Consider the following 15,655-nt stretch of genomic DNA (forward strand, 5'->3'; position numbering starts at 1 on the left):
GTGGGCTCTCGGCGCTGCGGCGCTGCGGCGCTTCCACGGCTCTCCGGACAGGAGGTTTCTCATCGGCTGCCTGCGCCCGTTGCGCCCGTGTCAAAATATTGTTCGGCCGCGTTCATTAATCTTGGACGGGCGCGCGTTCCGCAGATTTATCTTCCGAGCTGGCCCCTTCGCGTGGGAGCGAGCCCTAGGTGTGCACCGGCGAGGCGCTCTGCGTCGCGGCCGACGATCGAAACGCACGCGCGAGTCGACGTCGACGTCGTCCGTTTTGTAACGCGCGGCGCGGAACCGGACGCGACGTCGAAAGGCGTGTTTTCGACGCTGCGAGTGCTAATGACAAGCCGCCGCCGCCGCCGCCGCCGCCGCTGCAGGTACGGAAAAAAGAGAGACGGAAAGAAAGAAAGAAGGAAAAAAAGAAAGAAAGAAGCGAGAAAAGCAAACGGAACTCGAGATTCCAGTGAACGACGACGACCGGTTCTCTCTGTCGGATTATTAGAAGATTCCCTCGCGCTCGGTTTTCCGCGCGCTCGCGCGACATTATTCCCCGCTGCAGCCCGCGCGCACTGTAATAACAATCCAAATGGCTCGTAAAGAAGCTGCGGCGGCAGTAAAGATGTCCGCTCGCGTGCGCGAGAAGCTTATACCGTTCGACAATATTCTTATATAGTCGCATGGCATTTTCGTGGCCGCGCGTACAGGCGGCCGGCAGCGCACAGATTCGCCGCGCGTTTTATATCGATTCTCGCTACTTCTTTTCCTCTGGTTTTTTGGTCGTAACGCGCCGAGCCGTGGAAGCCGGCGCGAGAGGAGCCGCCGATGGGCGCCGCCTTCGCGGAATAGCCCCTGCCCGCTTTCGATCGCTCGCGCGCTCGCCGGAGCCAGCCGACGTACGTGTCCCGGCGCTGGCGTCCGAGCGTCCGCGGCGCGACGGCTTATCGCGCGCGAGCTCCGAAGTTGCGCCCGCGGAATTCGCGGATGCGCGCCGAGCCGCAGTTTTTCCCAGAGCCCCGGAGGTGTAAATCAACTTCCGCCTGCGGATCTCTCGCTGAAAAAACTGCCGCCGCTCGGTTTTCCCTCTCGATCGCGCGGGAAAAATCGGCTCTCCCCCCACGCGGCGCGGCTACACGGCTCGTCCGCGCGAGCGCACTCGCTGGATTTATTGCGCGCGATCGCCAGGAAACCGGTTCGACAAAAATTCCCAAGCTCCTCGTGCTGTGTAGAGATATCCGGTGCCTCTATCGCGAGCGCGCGAGCCTTTTCCGTAATTGACTTCTTCTCTTTCTCACTTCTCTCTCTCTCTCTCTCTCTCTCTCTCTCTCTCTCTCGCGCGCGCGCGCGCCTCTTTCGCAAGGTCGCTGCGTCGGCATCGACACGGAAAGAAGCGCGCAAGCTTCGCGCGGCTGACGCGCAACGCCCGCTTCGTAATTTACGCGCGCGCGTAACCGCCTGAATGATCGGATGTTTACGCGGCGAACTGGGGCGCCCAGCGCGCAACCAATTATAAATGAAATAGTGCATCTGGCCATAGAGCGCGTATCAAGTGGTACCCGTGCGCTCTCGAGCGAGGAGACTTGGATTTGTAGCCTCGGTAAAGGACCGAGCGACCGCGCTCCCGAAGCTCGCGAGGAAAGCCTGCGCTGCCACGGAGCAGCGCCGTACGGGGGCGGCCGTACGGCGGCGCGGCAATTATCGGCAACGAAAGCTCCGGTGCGTGACGGCCGGGATCGCGCAGCTCGGGGGCCCGCTCGACGATCGCTAAATAATTGCGCTCTCGTATCGCAATCGTTCGCGGATAAAGGATCGCCGCCGCGGGGCAAAAGTCGACGACGTCGGCGCACAAGTGAAAAAGGGACACGGAGGCCCAAAGTCGTGCAACAGCCTGATACAAGCACGAGAATACGTGTATCGTTTGTCGTGTAATAGCTTAACTGCGGCGGCGCGGCGTCGGCGAACGGCGCGCGGTGCCTTGCAAGCGGCGACGCTCGCCACGTATGTGTGCGCGCGCGCGCGCGGGCAGCGGGGAGAAAGGCAAAGACTGACGATCCGCTCGGGCCGCTCGGGCCGCTCGGGCCGCTCGGGCCGCTCGGCTCGCAGATGTGGAACGCCGCGATAGCGCTCTCTCCGGCTGTATACAGTTACCTTGACACGACGCATCCTAGCGCCGCGTATCAAGGGCGTACGTAGCTGCGTTCCGCGTCGGCCGGGCAGCTCTCGCCTCGTCGGGGCCCGACTCCTTTCCGAGCCGGTCTCCTCGGCGGGCCGCTGCGGCGAGCGGCAAGGAACGGCGGCGCCTCGCGCGCCGATATATTTACGCGCGAGCGTCGGGCGACGCGGACGCGCGATGGGCGCGCTCGCGCGGCTCGACGATGCCCCGTAAATTTGAGCCTCCGCGATGACTTTTAGAGCCATTAGCGCGCGGATCGCGCCTTCGCCTCGGCGAAGAGTCCGCCTCGCGTGCCGCGCGACCGCTTACCCGCTGCGCCGCGGCTCGTTTTCCTTTTTATCGCTTTCGCGAAAACGAACGCTTCGGCGCGATTTGTATTCGAGCGCTTTGTTTTTGCACACGAGCCACAGTCCGGGGGTACGAGCTTTATCTATCGCTCGGCAAAAATGAGCGTCGCTCACGCGCGAGTATGCAGCTGCGGGCCGAGGATCGTCGTACCCACGCCTCTTGATAAACAGCCTCCCTCCTCTCCGAAATTAATACTCGCAATTACTCGTTGCGAGAGAGAACAACAATCGTCCCTCTCTCGCGAGTGAAAAAACAACGAGTCTCGCGAGCACATCGATCTCTTCGCGGCAAACGGCAGTCGAGTCAGCTATTCATTAGGTGTTTTTCCTCTGTGTGTATGGTCGTAAAAGTGCGATTAGTCAGGCTCGGCCGACGAGCGGGGGGAGGAAGAAGCTTCGATAAGGTGGAACTCATCAGGCGCAAAAGAATGCATCGGTCGCTCGCCGATATCGACGGGCTCTCGGCGTGCTTTTATTTGGTGCAAATTGCATATTGCCTCTCTCTCTTTCTCCCCGGCGATGAGGCTCCGTTTCGATTTCACGCTCACTTTACAGCGCTCCGCCGCGGCGTGCAGTGCGCGGGGGCAAAGCGACGCGGGAACAAAGGCGGGAACTCGCAACCGCGAGGACGATTTCACTGCCGCGCGTTCAGCTGTCAATTATTTAGATTTACGATTTTGCAGAAGACGGAGCAGCCTCCCCTTCCTCTTGCGCTTTACATACGCGCTCGCGGTAGCATTGCGAGCCTCCGTGTATTCGCGCTCGCGGTAAATAGCTACACCCACGAAAGCACGAAAGAACGGAGCGTAACTGTACCGGCGACATTTAACATGCGGACGCGTACGTGTCTCGAATGGAAGCAAAGCGCGCACACATGCATCCCCGAGCGCGCGATGCGCCTGAGCTGCATGTTTTCTCCTCGAGTGGCTCTTTTCGTACGTGTAAATGCGCGCGCGAGCACGCGGCCTTTACGTGTAACGAAAACGAAAACGCGCGTGTTATTAATAGTCCGGCTTTTACCCGGCTTTTACTCGCACTCGTCAGCGGCTTTTCTCCTCTCGAACTTGCCACTTTTTTCTCCTCCTCGTTTTCTCGTTCGTCGTTCGTCGTGGCTGCTCCGACAGCCAGGAAGTTCCTTCGGGTGTCTAGTTAGTTTCGGCCCTGGCGCTGATTTACTCGTGCTCGTCGCGACATTTACGCCGACGTTTCCATCAACGGCCGTGTCCGTGCGCGCAATCAAGTTTTATGAACTGTACTTTGCGTCGGCTTGCCCCCCCCGCCGCGGCAAATCCGTCGAGCGAATCGCGAGGATGGGAGAAATCATCGTCCTCGGGCAAACGTGATTGCGAATCCTGCCGAACGCACTGCTGGCGGACCCGTTACAGCTGCAGAGGGCGAGGTCCCTGCGTAGGCCACGACGACGAGCGCATTTCATCGTAGCGACAGACCGACTCGGTCGCTAATGAGCAGCAGGCTACATAATGAGTCGATGAATTTCCTCTCGGATAGATTTCGATTTGCGAGAGGACGGGGAGGGCGCTGGCTCTAACGTCTCGTAATTCATGTAAACGTACAAAAAGAGCAATATAACTGCGGCGTGGGGTCGGTGAGCGAAGAGAGGGACTGTACCCCCCACCGAACAAAAGGATTGACAGAGTCGACGACTCTCCGTGCAAGCGAGCAAGTGTGTGTGCGCTCGATCGATATCGCCGTCGTAATTGGCGTCGAATGGGGTAAAGCAGCCCATAAGCTCCGATCTCTCGCGAGTCCGTGTATCGGACAGCGAATGCTCTATGCACCGGAGGATGCTCACGCGAGACACCACACATACACACCAGTTATTATCGTGGCGGGGCATCGATATATCAGCGGTTACAGGGTCACAGGGTCAACGTCACGGACCTTCCTTGCTCGCTCTCTCTCTCTCTCTCTCTCTCTCTCTCTCTCTCTCTCTCTCTCTCTCTCTCTCTCTCGCTCTCTCTCTCGCTCTCTCTCTCTCTCTCTCTCTCTCTCTCGATCTAGAAAAACTCTACTCGACTGGCAATTTCGTTTGCCAATCGAACCACTCGTGCGCTCGTTCTGGGTCGCATATCAGTTTTGATTTTTCCATCGCTCGCTCGGCTGCTCGTTATGCTGCGTGCTTCGGATACCTTTGGCCTTTGTCGTCCGCGACGAATTTCCTGAAATGGCTCCTATTAAAATTATTCGCTGCTCTCGAGCTATTTTTACGTACTATTCTGGTTGAGCTGTGTAACGGTCTACGAATTTTCCGTTCGCTCGACGAATCGAAAGCTCAAATCGCGAACGGCCGTTGCAGCAATCGGATTGAAAGCGACAATAATCGAGGCAATTATTCGTTATCAAGCCGAGATTCCGCGTCAGAAAATATAATGTTTCCATCTGTAAAGGCTAGCCAATATACAATATGACGGCAAAGTGGCTTCGTTTCCTAAGAAACTTATTTATTTATCGGCAATTTATTGTTTCTAAATAAAATAAACAACGAACGTTGACTCCGAGCCGAATGGAGCGTTTCGAACAACATTGAACAAACACAGAGCGCGAACGAGCGCAAAAGTGAGCTGAAATTCAAGAGCAGATTGTTTATCCCAGACATAATTCTCCAATTTAAAAGCCAAGTTGAGGGCCAGCGATCAGTCGATAGAGTATGCGATGAAGTAATTCAGTTCCGTTAGGGGAATTCCCGCGAGCGGCGCGGGAATGCGTGAGAAACGCTAAAATTGCACAGTGCCATTGGAGATCGCCATTAGTTTCATCGGATCGGGCCATTATGCAATAACTTATGCAAATTAAAGGCGCTCGCAGTGCTGCACTCGTAGCGAACGCTGGCCGCCGAGTGCGAGCGCAGCGGCTCGTTAACGAGAGCATCGGCCGGACCTAGGCGCAAGAGCGTCATTATCAATTAAAACGACGATTTTCCACGAAGTGGCAGCGCCGGCGCAATCGTAATCAGCGGAGCTAACGAAAGAACGAGCAAAACGAAGACGAAGGGAAGAAAAAAAAACGAAGGCGCATACTTCGAGATAGCATCATTAATGCAGAACATGGCCGTTCGTTCTCAGAGACTAGCTCTGGCAGATGAGCAGCCGTCGCGCTGGAGCGCGCACGACCAAAAAGAGCGCAGGAAGGTGAAAAAAGCGGCATCGAACATGCAGATTCTTTTCCCCGGCGCTTCTCCTCTTTTTTTCGTTATCAAGCCTGCATTCCAGCGACTCTTTGTTTTCCACTGGCATAGACGTACTTACACCTCGTGCACGCGGATCCAGCGCTGGCGCGCGGCTCATTGTCTTGCGTCCAACTCGCAGCGGAGCTGTCCGCCTTGGCACGGCTCGCTCTCTCGCTGCATGTGCATGAAACGACGAGTCTCTCTCTCTCTCTCTCTCCGCCTGGCTCGCGAGCGTCAGTCGGAGCGGACGAGAACTCTTGCCTCGATCTGCTCACGCCTTACAAGGCAACTACACACACACACACACACTGGAACCAAGAAGCAAGACGCCGTAAACCCTAAGCTCCTCTCTCTCTCTCTCTCTCTCTCTCTCTCTCTCGCGTTTCTGCCTCACGGGGCTGTTGGCGGTTCTCCTTCGCTCGGTGCGCTTTCAGTTCAAGACACCGACGCCGCTGCCGCCGCTAGCTCCTACCGCTGCTCGACTGCCTCGAGTATGTGCAAGATAATCGGCTGCTCTTTTCTTCTCTTTCAATTCTGCATAAGCGCCTATCCGCCCTCCTCCTTGCTCCTATCCGCCGCGCTCGCTTACGCGCGCCGTGGCTCACGTTCGCGAGTGCACCTCGACGGAATGTCACGCTTTGCGTACGCGAGCGCCGCCGTTTCGGCGCAAAAACGCGCACGGCTGGCCGATTCGGATGTCGTGCCCGGATGACGCGCGCGCGGCATGCGTTTCGCAGTTGACGGGCCGTGACCGCCTGCAGCCCAACGGTTCCGGCTTTCAAGCGTCTCGAATCCGAGCTCGGACCCGAGTGCCGGCCGGTACCCGCTGCTGTCGGCCCGAGTGCTCGTTTTCGGACAATGGCGCTCGCTCCGGTTCGACCTTGCATCGTAGTGCCCCACGGAGTGGCCGCATCGTTCGATTCAAACATCGTTGATCTTTGTTCGACGCGACTCTGGGCCCTCCTCGTTTTTGGCAGGCCGTCACTCTGGGTCACGTTCCAAGTGCCAAAGCCACTCGAGTCAAATGTCCGAAAAAACCTCCCCGATACTCCTCGATAAGCATCCCAACGCCGTTCGCTAAAGGCTCAAAGCGATCGTAAGTCGGCGCAGCACAAAGTCAGCCTCGGAAGAACGGATCGCGAGACGAATCGAGGCGCGCGAGCGAAATCAATTAGGCGAATTGCGCGCGAGGCGTGCACTCGACATCGGCAAGCACGGGCAGGATGGAAAACAAGGGAGCCGGACAATCATCCATCGGCCGAACAGCGAAGCGCCTCGGCGACGCTAGCTCGACACCTGTTGCCAGCGGGAACGACGATGATTCGTGCAGGTCGCGCGACGTCGCGCGCCTGGGAAGCCGAACTCGCTGCGTCCACGGCAACGACGATGAGCCGTGCGGCTGGATCGGCGTTACGCGAGGCGACGGCTCGAAAATGTCCGAGGGACGCGGCCCATTAATCGACTTTCGTCGCGCGTGCGCCACTGGTGCATACCGAACGATTTGCGGGCTGCCAAGAGAAGCCGAGGACGCTACGAGCGCGAATGGACTTTTGCCGATTGCGCTTGTCAAGGGACGAGCAGCGATATCTCGCGCTGTGGCCGGCGCAGGATCAGCGAACGACGGCCAGCAGCAGCAGCAGAAGCAGCCGCATCCCGTTTCTGAACGCCAATGGAACGGTAAACTCGGTTGGAACCAGTGGCGATGCGGCGCTGCGCGAGGCGTGTGCGCTCTCTTGCACGCAAAAGTCCGGGATATGCATGCCGCCGATACACGCGGCGCGTCCCACTCTAATGGACGTTCACTGATTATTGGGACGACAACCGCGGCAGCGGCCACGGCCTACACTCCGTGATAAATCTCTCGTTTGATTGTCAATCACGAACGCGCGCGCGCGCCTGCGGTAATGAAGTAGTCGCAGCTCTCCCAGGTCATTCCCTTCACCTCCTCTCCTCCTCCTCCTCCTCCTCCTCCTCCTCCTCTCGTGTCTCGCGAGGCGCTTCATCCTGCTTCCCCCGCCCTACTCTTTCGCTCTCTGTATTGTCGTGTTTTTACCTCTAGGAATGTTGTTTAGATTGAAAGTTATCTGCCGCGCGCCGGCGAGATTATAAAATTAGCTACGTAATCATTATCGAGGCGTGATCTCGACGGAAGATAAGCTGGGCTGTTACTTCGACGTCTTTTTTTTCCGTCGGAGGAAATCTACGAATGTACGATTGTTTGTTTTTTTTTCGTGGTTTCTTGTACGCAGTAATAGCACCGGGCAAACGAGATGAGTGAGTTTGCAAATCCTTTTTCTTACTGTTGACGTTAGTCGGAAATCGTGAAACGTAATTAAAGTTATTAGAATAATTTAACGCGGAACGTTACTGCGAGAGTGGAATAACCTCGTATGAACCGTCGAACGTGTCGAAAAAAACATACATCTGTCATAGTTGCGACAACGTGGTTGTCGCCTAAAAGAAAAAAATAAGAGAAGAAAAGGAAAAAAAGAAAGAAAAAGAACGAGCGGAATAAAAATGTAATTGTAATACAGTTCGGTAAGCATCTACGCACGACAGCCAATTAGTACACACGTCGGGCGAAAAAATACGGATCCGCCGCGAATATCTCGGCGAGCGCGAAAAATACTCGCCGACGACGACATTGTAATTTGCCCTTTAACAAGCGTCGAGGCTTGTTCTGCGCGCCGAAGAATCTCCATCTTGGCCTCATCAATATTAAATCACGCTTGAATTAAAGGCGTCTCGCTTCATTAAAGCATCCTCTGTCGAGCGAAGCACGGCAAAAAGGAACATCGAGCAGCCGTGCATGCCTCGTGGAATATTTCGAGCGATGCATCGCTCGTGTATTATTTAAATCAGTTTCGAAAATCACGGCGATGAAAGTTTTCTCGCGCGGAGCGACTATTCAGCGACGCTAGCAGCAGCCTCCTCGCCGTACGCAAACGCTCGGCTAGTCAAACGCGCAAGTTGCCGTTCCAGATCAGCGAGCGGGAGAGAGAACGGCCTCGTTGCCGCTCGTCGACAGGTGTCGCGACAACGGTTGACGCTGTCGCGCGCGCGCGCTCGGGGTAATGGCAAACGAGATTTCGCATCTCGGCGTCTCAAGGTCGTCGGCGTCGCGTGGCGCTCCCATCGAGCCGCAACGTCGATCGCTCGGCAACCCGAGTCCGGGCGAGCGAGAGGCGCGCGTGGCTGCGGAAGAGCGGAAGTGGGTTAGCGGAGAAGGACAGCAGGCGTCGTAAACGCGAAGAGCGGCGGTGGTGGCGGCGGCGGTGGCGGCGGCGGCGGTGGCGGCGGCAGCAGGCGCTCGCGGAAACAACGCGCGCGCGAGTGGCAAACGAGAGAAGCGGCGCTGGCCCGTATTTCGCTCTCGCGCAGGGCGTACAGTTAGAGCCTTGGCCTCCGCGCGCGGGGCGGCGGCGAGGATCGACGACGCGGCGGGGCTGCGGCTGCTGCTCCTCGATTTATGGGGCTCGATCGCCGGCTGTCGATATAACGTGCTCCGAGGCGGAAGCGCGGCTCCTAAAAGGAATACGGGTCACTGTGCTACACGCGGCTAAACTGTTATAATTGACTGGCCGAGCGGTCCGTGCCATATGCGCGCCCGATCGCCGATTCATTTTGCAGCGGCGGCGGCGCTCCAGCTCGACACATTCGCCCAGCGCCGCTTGGCGTTTCTGTCCGGCTCGTGGCAGCGCCATCGTGACGCGCTGCCGGCGGAAGGCAACGGTATCTATCCTTTGCCATAGCTGTCGAAAAATCAGCGCGGCCTACTTGGTCTACGTGGGAGGCTGTATAACCGAATCGCCGCTAATGGCCGAGGAATTACGAAAGTCCAGCGGCACCGCGCGGCCAATCCTTTTATCCCTCTTGGTTTTTCGGTGTGTGGGATCGGGGTCACGACGCGCATCCAGGTGCGCTTCGAGGAACGACACTTACCGAACGACGATCACCGCGATCATTTTCTCCTCTCTTCTCTCGCTCTCCGATATACGCCCGTGATTGCGTGCGAGCTGCCAACCGTTGCTCTTTATATTCTAGCGATTAACGCTGAACGACCGTGCAAGGGAAGCAGGCCTGCGAGCGCATTGCTTCTCCACGGTCTTGGTCGCACACACACACACACACACCTTGTCCGAAGCCCACTTTCAACTGTCCGCTCGGAGCGCGAATGTCGAAAGTTTCGGTTATGCAACCGCCACTCGCGATCAAAGGCCGAACCATTGCTTCACGGATAATTTACCATATAACGACGTCGACTTGTCTCTTTCGATCTCTTTCTCTCTTTCACCTGGCCAGATATATCTGTCATTTTTTCAGTTCATTCTTCCCAATATCAAATTTCAATAGATCGATTCCCTGCGTTTGGGACGAAGACTCTGCTCTATTGCCAACTGAATTTCCTTGCTTTCCGGATTCTTGCGCTCTTCGGATTATTCGAAAACACGTGCATTGGAAACAATTCAGCACTTGACCGATTTCATAGCACGCGCACATTCAACACTCTTGCTTCTTTCATATTAATGGGCCGCCAAGCACCATTTCAATGCTGGAAGCGAAAGACCACTGGAAAATACGGGTTTTGCCTCTAGCGCTTTTGAGCGTCGCTGCATTATCCTTTAATACGACGAGGAACTAGCACTGGAAGTTCCAACGAACAGAAAACGTTTGCGCGATTCTACGCCTCGGAAAAGCTTTTTTGTCTTATCGACTTTATGCATTGCCTTGCTCTGTCTCTTCACTGCTTATCCGACGTTTCCAATGTTGGAAAAATAACGAACGTAATTTTTATTCATCAGCTTTGTAAATAACATTCGTTCGTGAATTTTACAAGTTCAATTTATTTTTACTCTTTCAAATTGAATGATCGAATTTTATTTAGTCATTGAAAAATGACATACGCATCGTGTGTATTGCTCCTATTTAAATACAGTGTAACCAACTTTACACGTAGCCAGATGTGTAATTTTCAGTCAATGTATTTTCAATGGTAATAGCGACGTACATGACGCGTGTAATTTTGCATGCTTGATGTATGCCCTGACAATTGCAATGATTTGTCATAAAGCCGACGATGAGGCGATACTTTATTTTGCTCGTGCAAAGTACTCACCAGAATAGTCAATGATGATAGTAAGCTTTGTTGTGTACTCCGTTCGATTGACTTATCAATGCTAAAATAACTCGAAGGACGTATAAGCTATTTTGCATTGCTACGTCCAACGCGTGCAAGTGAATATAAAGCGGAGAAAAATCGCGGAATCTGGATTGGTCATTTCGGAAAGCGCTCGTCGATCATCCGCGGCAATACTATATCGCGCGACTGTCGACAAAACATTATTCTAAGTGTTTTTTCTTCACAATTGCGCAGTTGCATAAGTCACTAGGATCTAGATTTTCAAGTTCCTACCCTATGTTCGATTCTCTCTGGAAAACGGAAGTGTTTTTACTGTTGTTGCGCTTGCGACCATCGGCATTTACTAAGAACGCGGTCGGGACTGCTCCAATCGAAGAACAAAAGTACACAGCGGAAAAACAAGAGCAAAAAGTCGAAGCTTTAAGAAGGAATAAGTTGGCAACGAGCGAACTAAAGGGACAAATAAAAATCTCGTATAGCCGCGTAGCGCAATTGGTCGGCAAAGGTCTCGCCAGCCCGCAGAAGCTTCGCGCAAAAATCGGCTGAAAGCCGGGTAAAACGCGCGTTCTATATTGCTCGGAGCTCGAGTTAGAGGTGTGTATATACACGAGACCTTGGAATTTCCGGCGGAAAAAAAAGAAAGAAAACGTGGCCGCGCACGTAGCAGCGCCGAGTTGCTAAAGACAAAAAATGAAAAGAAAGGTTTTTACGCTCACGCATGCAAATGCTCTTTGCGCTCGTGCGCAGTAGTGCGTTCGCAATGACTCGGCGTCGTTACGAGTGCAGTGCTGTTTGCCAAAGAGAGAGAGAGAGAGAGAGAGAGAGAGAGAGATTTGCAACAATACTCGTCGCACGGTAGCCGCGTCTTGGCCGAGTGTATTTAAGCTCGCAGCGAGCTCCTCTGGCAGAGCAGGATAGCGCGAGTCACCGGTATTTTTCATCCGATCCGAAACCAAGTCCGGTGCGCGATCGTGGCAGCGCAGATAAGGAGGTGCGAACGACGCCCGAGGCTCTGTCTCTCTCTGTTCGCGTGTGCAGCGCAGCATAGAGATAAAATAGGAGGCGCACGCAGAGTCGACCGAGCGAAAATGCTCATTCTCCCTCTCCAACAGAGAACCTGTTGCGCATTCCTCGCGCTGGCCTAGGTGAATCTCTTCTCGTTGCCGAGCGCGCGCGCGTGTACGTGTGTGTGCGCGCGCGTGTGAGCGCAAGCGGCAAAAAATGGAAAATTTCGCGTGTGTGGGGGAGGCCATTGTAGGATCTCTAAGCCTGTTATCTTCGACGGCATTAGCTCTCGATATTCGTGCTCTCGGCTTGTCGCCGCGTACACACAGGCGCGCTCGCGCGTATTCCTCTTTTTTCCATACCGGCAGCGTCGCCGTCTCGCGGCTTTGTCCGTATGCTGCTTCACTTGGCTTGCATACCAGTGACTATTCCCAGAGGGAGTCTCTCTCTCTCTCTCTCTCTCTCTCTCTCTTTTATTGCACCGCGACCTTTGCATTTTCCCTCTTCTTTTTATTCTTCGTGGAGCAAGCTGCATTCTCTGGGGCGCTGTTTGTCATTTTAGCAGTGCGACTCGCGCGTATAGAAAAATCCGTACGTGCTTGGGCTGAAAGAGAAGCTTTTCACGAAAAATTATGCGCCGCCGCTGAGGGCGACAGTGAAAGTTACGGCCGCGCGCTTCTCGTCCTTTTTCTTTATTACGAACCAAGGCAGGCTGCACGCCGAAGCTTTGCTCCGCGCGCCCTGCTATTACGATCTAGTTTCTTTAGGCTTCGCGTGTAGCGGCATTGAACCGTCCACAGCAAAAGCTCCACTTTAAGACCAGTAAGATCGTCGTGATCGACGGGGGCGGATGCACGCACAATCGGACGGAGCGGAGCTCTCGAGGAGGCCCAGAGCAGCGCCAAGTCAATTTACCAAGCAAACACAAGCTTGTTACGAGGGGCTCGAAAAAACGGGGCCCAGCACAAACTCGTTGAAAATGGGAAAACAAACGAAGAGAAAAAATAAGAGAAAATATAAGGGAAAAAATAAGAGGTTCGAGTAACTGCATCGACACGGTGCTCGCAGGTGGCTACGCCAGTGCCAACAAACACACAGTGCCACTTTGAGCAAGAAAGAAGGGGCGGCCGAGTGCCACAACGCTACAACGCCACAACGCACACTCTCGGCCGTTGACAAACGCGCATTCTCCGAGCGGCTTTTCAGACGTGGCCGTGCTCGCGTGGTATATCCGTATATGCATATACGTATGTACATATTGACTCGTCGGCAGGAGCGCGCTTCGATAGCAGCCAAGCCCGCCTCGAGATTCTCGAGGGCGGATACGAGGCGCTGCTCGAGGAGCGATCGTCGGCGAGCCAGCGAGCCGCGTTTAATCGCGCGAAAGTGGCGCGGCGCGACCGAGTCCGCTAGGCGCCAGGTGGCCGACGACGCGCTCGCGCGGCGCGTTACCATTTTTTCCCGCGCGAGGGTCTCGAGTGGCACGCGCGGCCGCGTCGCTCGGACGATCGGCGATCGCGCGCGCCGAGCGCCGAAACAACAAAGCGGCCCCCGCTTACTTGCCGCAGCCGTGCCGTGGCATTATCTCGCGGAGCCGATGAGTCGCCGAAAAGTCGCTGACGACGCGCGCGTATCCGTATCGATGAGACTCTCGCGAGGCTCCTCGCCGGCAGTGTACGCGCGGCTGCTCAGCCTGGATTACGTTGCAAAAAGCGCGCAGACTCACTGGGGAGCGCCACTAAATCCATCGTTACTCGTCGGTTCTTCCCGAATCTTATTTGACCCCGGATGAGATCATCGAGAAGAAAAGCCGTACTAGGCGGCGTTCGATCGATCGGCCCGACGATGACTAGACATCTAAATACTCGGCGAACGGCATGCTCGACGCGCACGGCCGAGCACGTCGGTCGAACGACCCGAACAGGAAGGGAAACCTGGAGGATATCGACTGGAAGGCGCGCAGCTCGCACGTGGCTCGAAATTGTGTCCGACCGAAATTTCACGCGGCCAACGGAAAAGGGCCTTTCGAGATCGCCGACGCGTGATGCGAGGCTCGTGGAGGCTCGAGGAGGCTCGAGGAAGCGAGATCCGCGGCGATTCGACCCAACGAAGGATTGCACGTGCACGCGAGCTAATAGTTGGAGGATCGAGCGGAAACGAGCGGAAACGAGCGCCGGCAGAGAGGGCCGTTAGTAGCAGCAGTGCTCGTTACGCCGAGAGAAGGGGACTCTGCAGCCGCTTTGACGAGCGAGGGTAGCTTCATTTTTCGCGCGCAAGTGGACCGGCTGCGCTCATTAGGTCGACCAGTCCTCGAGCATCGTTCGTTATGCCGGACAACGAGAGACGCCGTCGCGTCTTGGACCGGGCATCGCCGACTGGCGCGCGTGGCGGCTTCTTAGCCGTTACGAGAATGTCGGCGGCTCCCCAAAGCGAGTGTGGCTGCTCGCCAACTGGTCGAGGCCCGTTGCCGGGGAGAGCAACAAAAAAGCCTTGTCAGAAGTGGACTGCGACCCGAACGCAGCGCCTTAGACCGCTCGGCCATCCTGACTTGCGTCCCGGCGCCGCTACGGACGTCCAACCGATTGCCGTTTTCAAATTTCCACTCGGCGAGCCGAGCAGCGTGGATTGCCAAGCGTTCCGAAATCGCCAAAGTATCCGGGGCTGGACCGGCTGTCGAGCTTGCCAGCGAGCTTTCGTCGTCGGAAGCGTGGTCGCGCGCGACCCATTGCTAAAGTCCGACGCTTTTCTCGAACAGGATGCTTGCGCGATCGCAAAGCTCCGGGGGCATCGGCGCGTCGCGACGGCTGCAGCGGTGGCGACCGGGCAACGAAGCGGTGACCGAGAGGCCAGTCGAAAGTGGCGCGGCGAAAAGGAAACCAACGACCGATCGGCAAGCTCGTCGACGATCAATAATTGGATCGGGCGGAAAGCGCGCAGTTGTAAAAAAAGCCAAGAGATGACGCGCTTGGCCCCGAAAAATGCGCGGCGCGCCAGGCTCGCCACGTTATCGACGGCCAGCAAGCAGACTCGCCGCGAGCCGCGAGCCGCGAGCCACGAGCACCTCCGTTACGCGCGATCTCCCGCGGCGCTGCTATGACATTTCAAAATCATTTCCGAAGTAAAAGCTTTTCCGCCGACGTATCGACTTTCACTTCCGCGATCGGAGTCCGATTGGCGTTCGCCTCGCGTGGCACTCGCGCGCCCATCGAGTTGCACGCGCGACGCCGAGCCGACGACGCGAGCTTGACGGCGAGCGAGCCGGCGACCCCCGGGGCTGGCCCGAAAAAACCGAACGAGCAGAGTGAAAGCCAAGCCAATGACGATTTTCGGGACGGACTTTCGCGTGTGGCTTCTATCCCGCGAGCCGATCGCGCAAACCGGTTGCCCCTCTACCTCTCACTTTGCGCGCGCGTGCGCTCGTAGAAAGCTCGCACGCGGCGTTGCATAAGGCGAACCGAGCCGACTGGCCTTGTCCGCGGAAAGTTTGGAAAAGTCGGCTCGCGTTCGATGGGATCGCGGGAGCTCGTCGAAGCGGCGCGCCAAAGCTCCGAGCTCGCTCGAGTCGCGCGCTGGAGCGTCGGACGACCGTGCACCGATACGCCCAGCGGCCGATGTGGCTTTTATCGGCTGGAAACTCTCGCAACGTCCGCGGCCGTCCCCCCAGACGTCACGCCTTTGTCGCATGCAATTTCCGGATCAGCCGCGGGTTGTCCAAGGGCCGGCTACGCGCGTACTTGCCGTCGGGCGCAAACGTTCGCTCTCGTTCGCGCGCTTGCACGCCTCCATGGGGAAACGTTCGTTGTTTGTTTGCGTCG

At 56.3% G+C, this 15,655-nt stretch overlaps 2 protein-coding genes across 2 annotated transcripts in view; one reads left to right on the plus strand and one right to left on the minus strand.

Moving 5' to 3' along the window:
* The window catches only part of LOC131668724 (uncharacterized), a 36,998-nt gene extending 27,137 nt beyond the window's left edge, over positions 1–9,861 (minus strand). Inside the window, exon 1 of the mRNA XM_058943118.1 lies at positions 9,638–9,861. The gene's annotated coding sequence lies outside the window, so the exon portion shown is untranslated. The remainder of the gene's footprint in view (positions 1–9,637) is intronic.
* LOC131668723 (nose resistant to fluoxetine protein 6-like) overlaps positions 1–15,655 on the plus strand; it is a 45,064-nt gene that overhangs the window by 14,093 nt on the left and 15,316 nt on the right. The gene's annotated exons all lie outside the window — the stretch shown is intronic.

The sequence above is a fragment of the Phymastichus coffea genome, unplaced genomic scaffold, assembly GCF_024137745.1.
Source record: "Phymastichus coffea isolate CEN01 unplaced genomic scaffold, Cenicafe_Pcof_1.1 PCOF00083, whole genome shotgun sequence".
Taxonomy (NCBI): Eukaryota; Metazoa; Arthropoda; class Insecta; order Hymenoptera; family Eulophidae; genus Phymastichus; species Phymastichus coffea.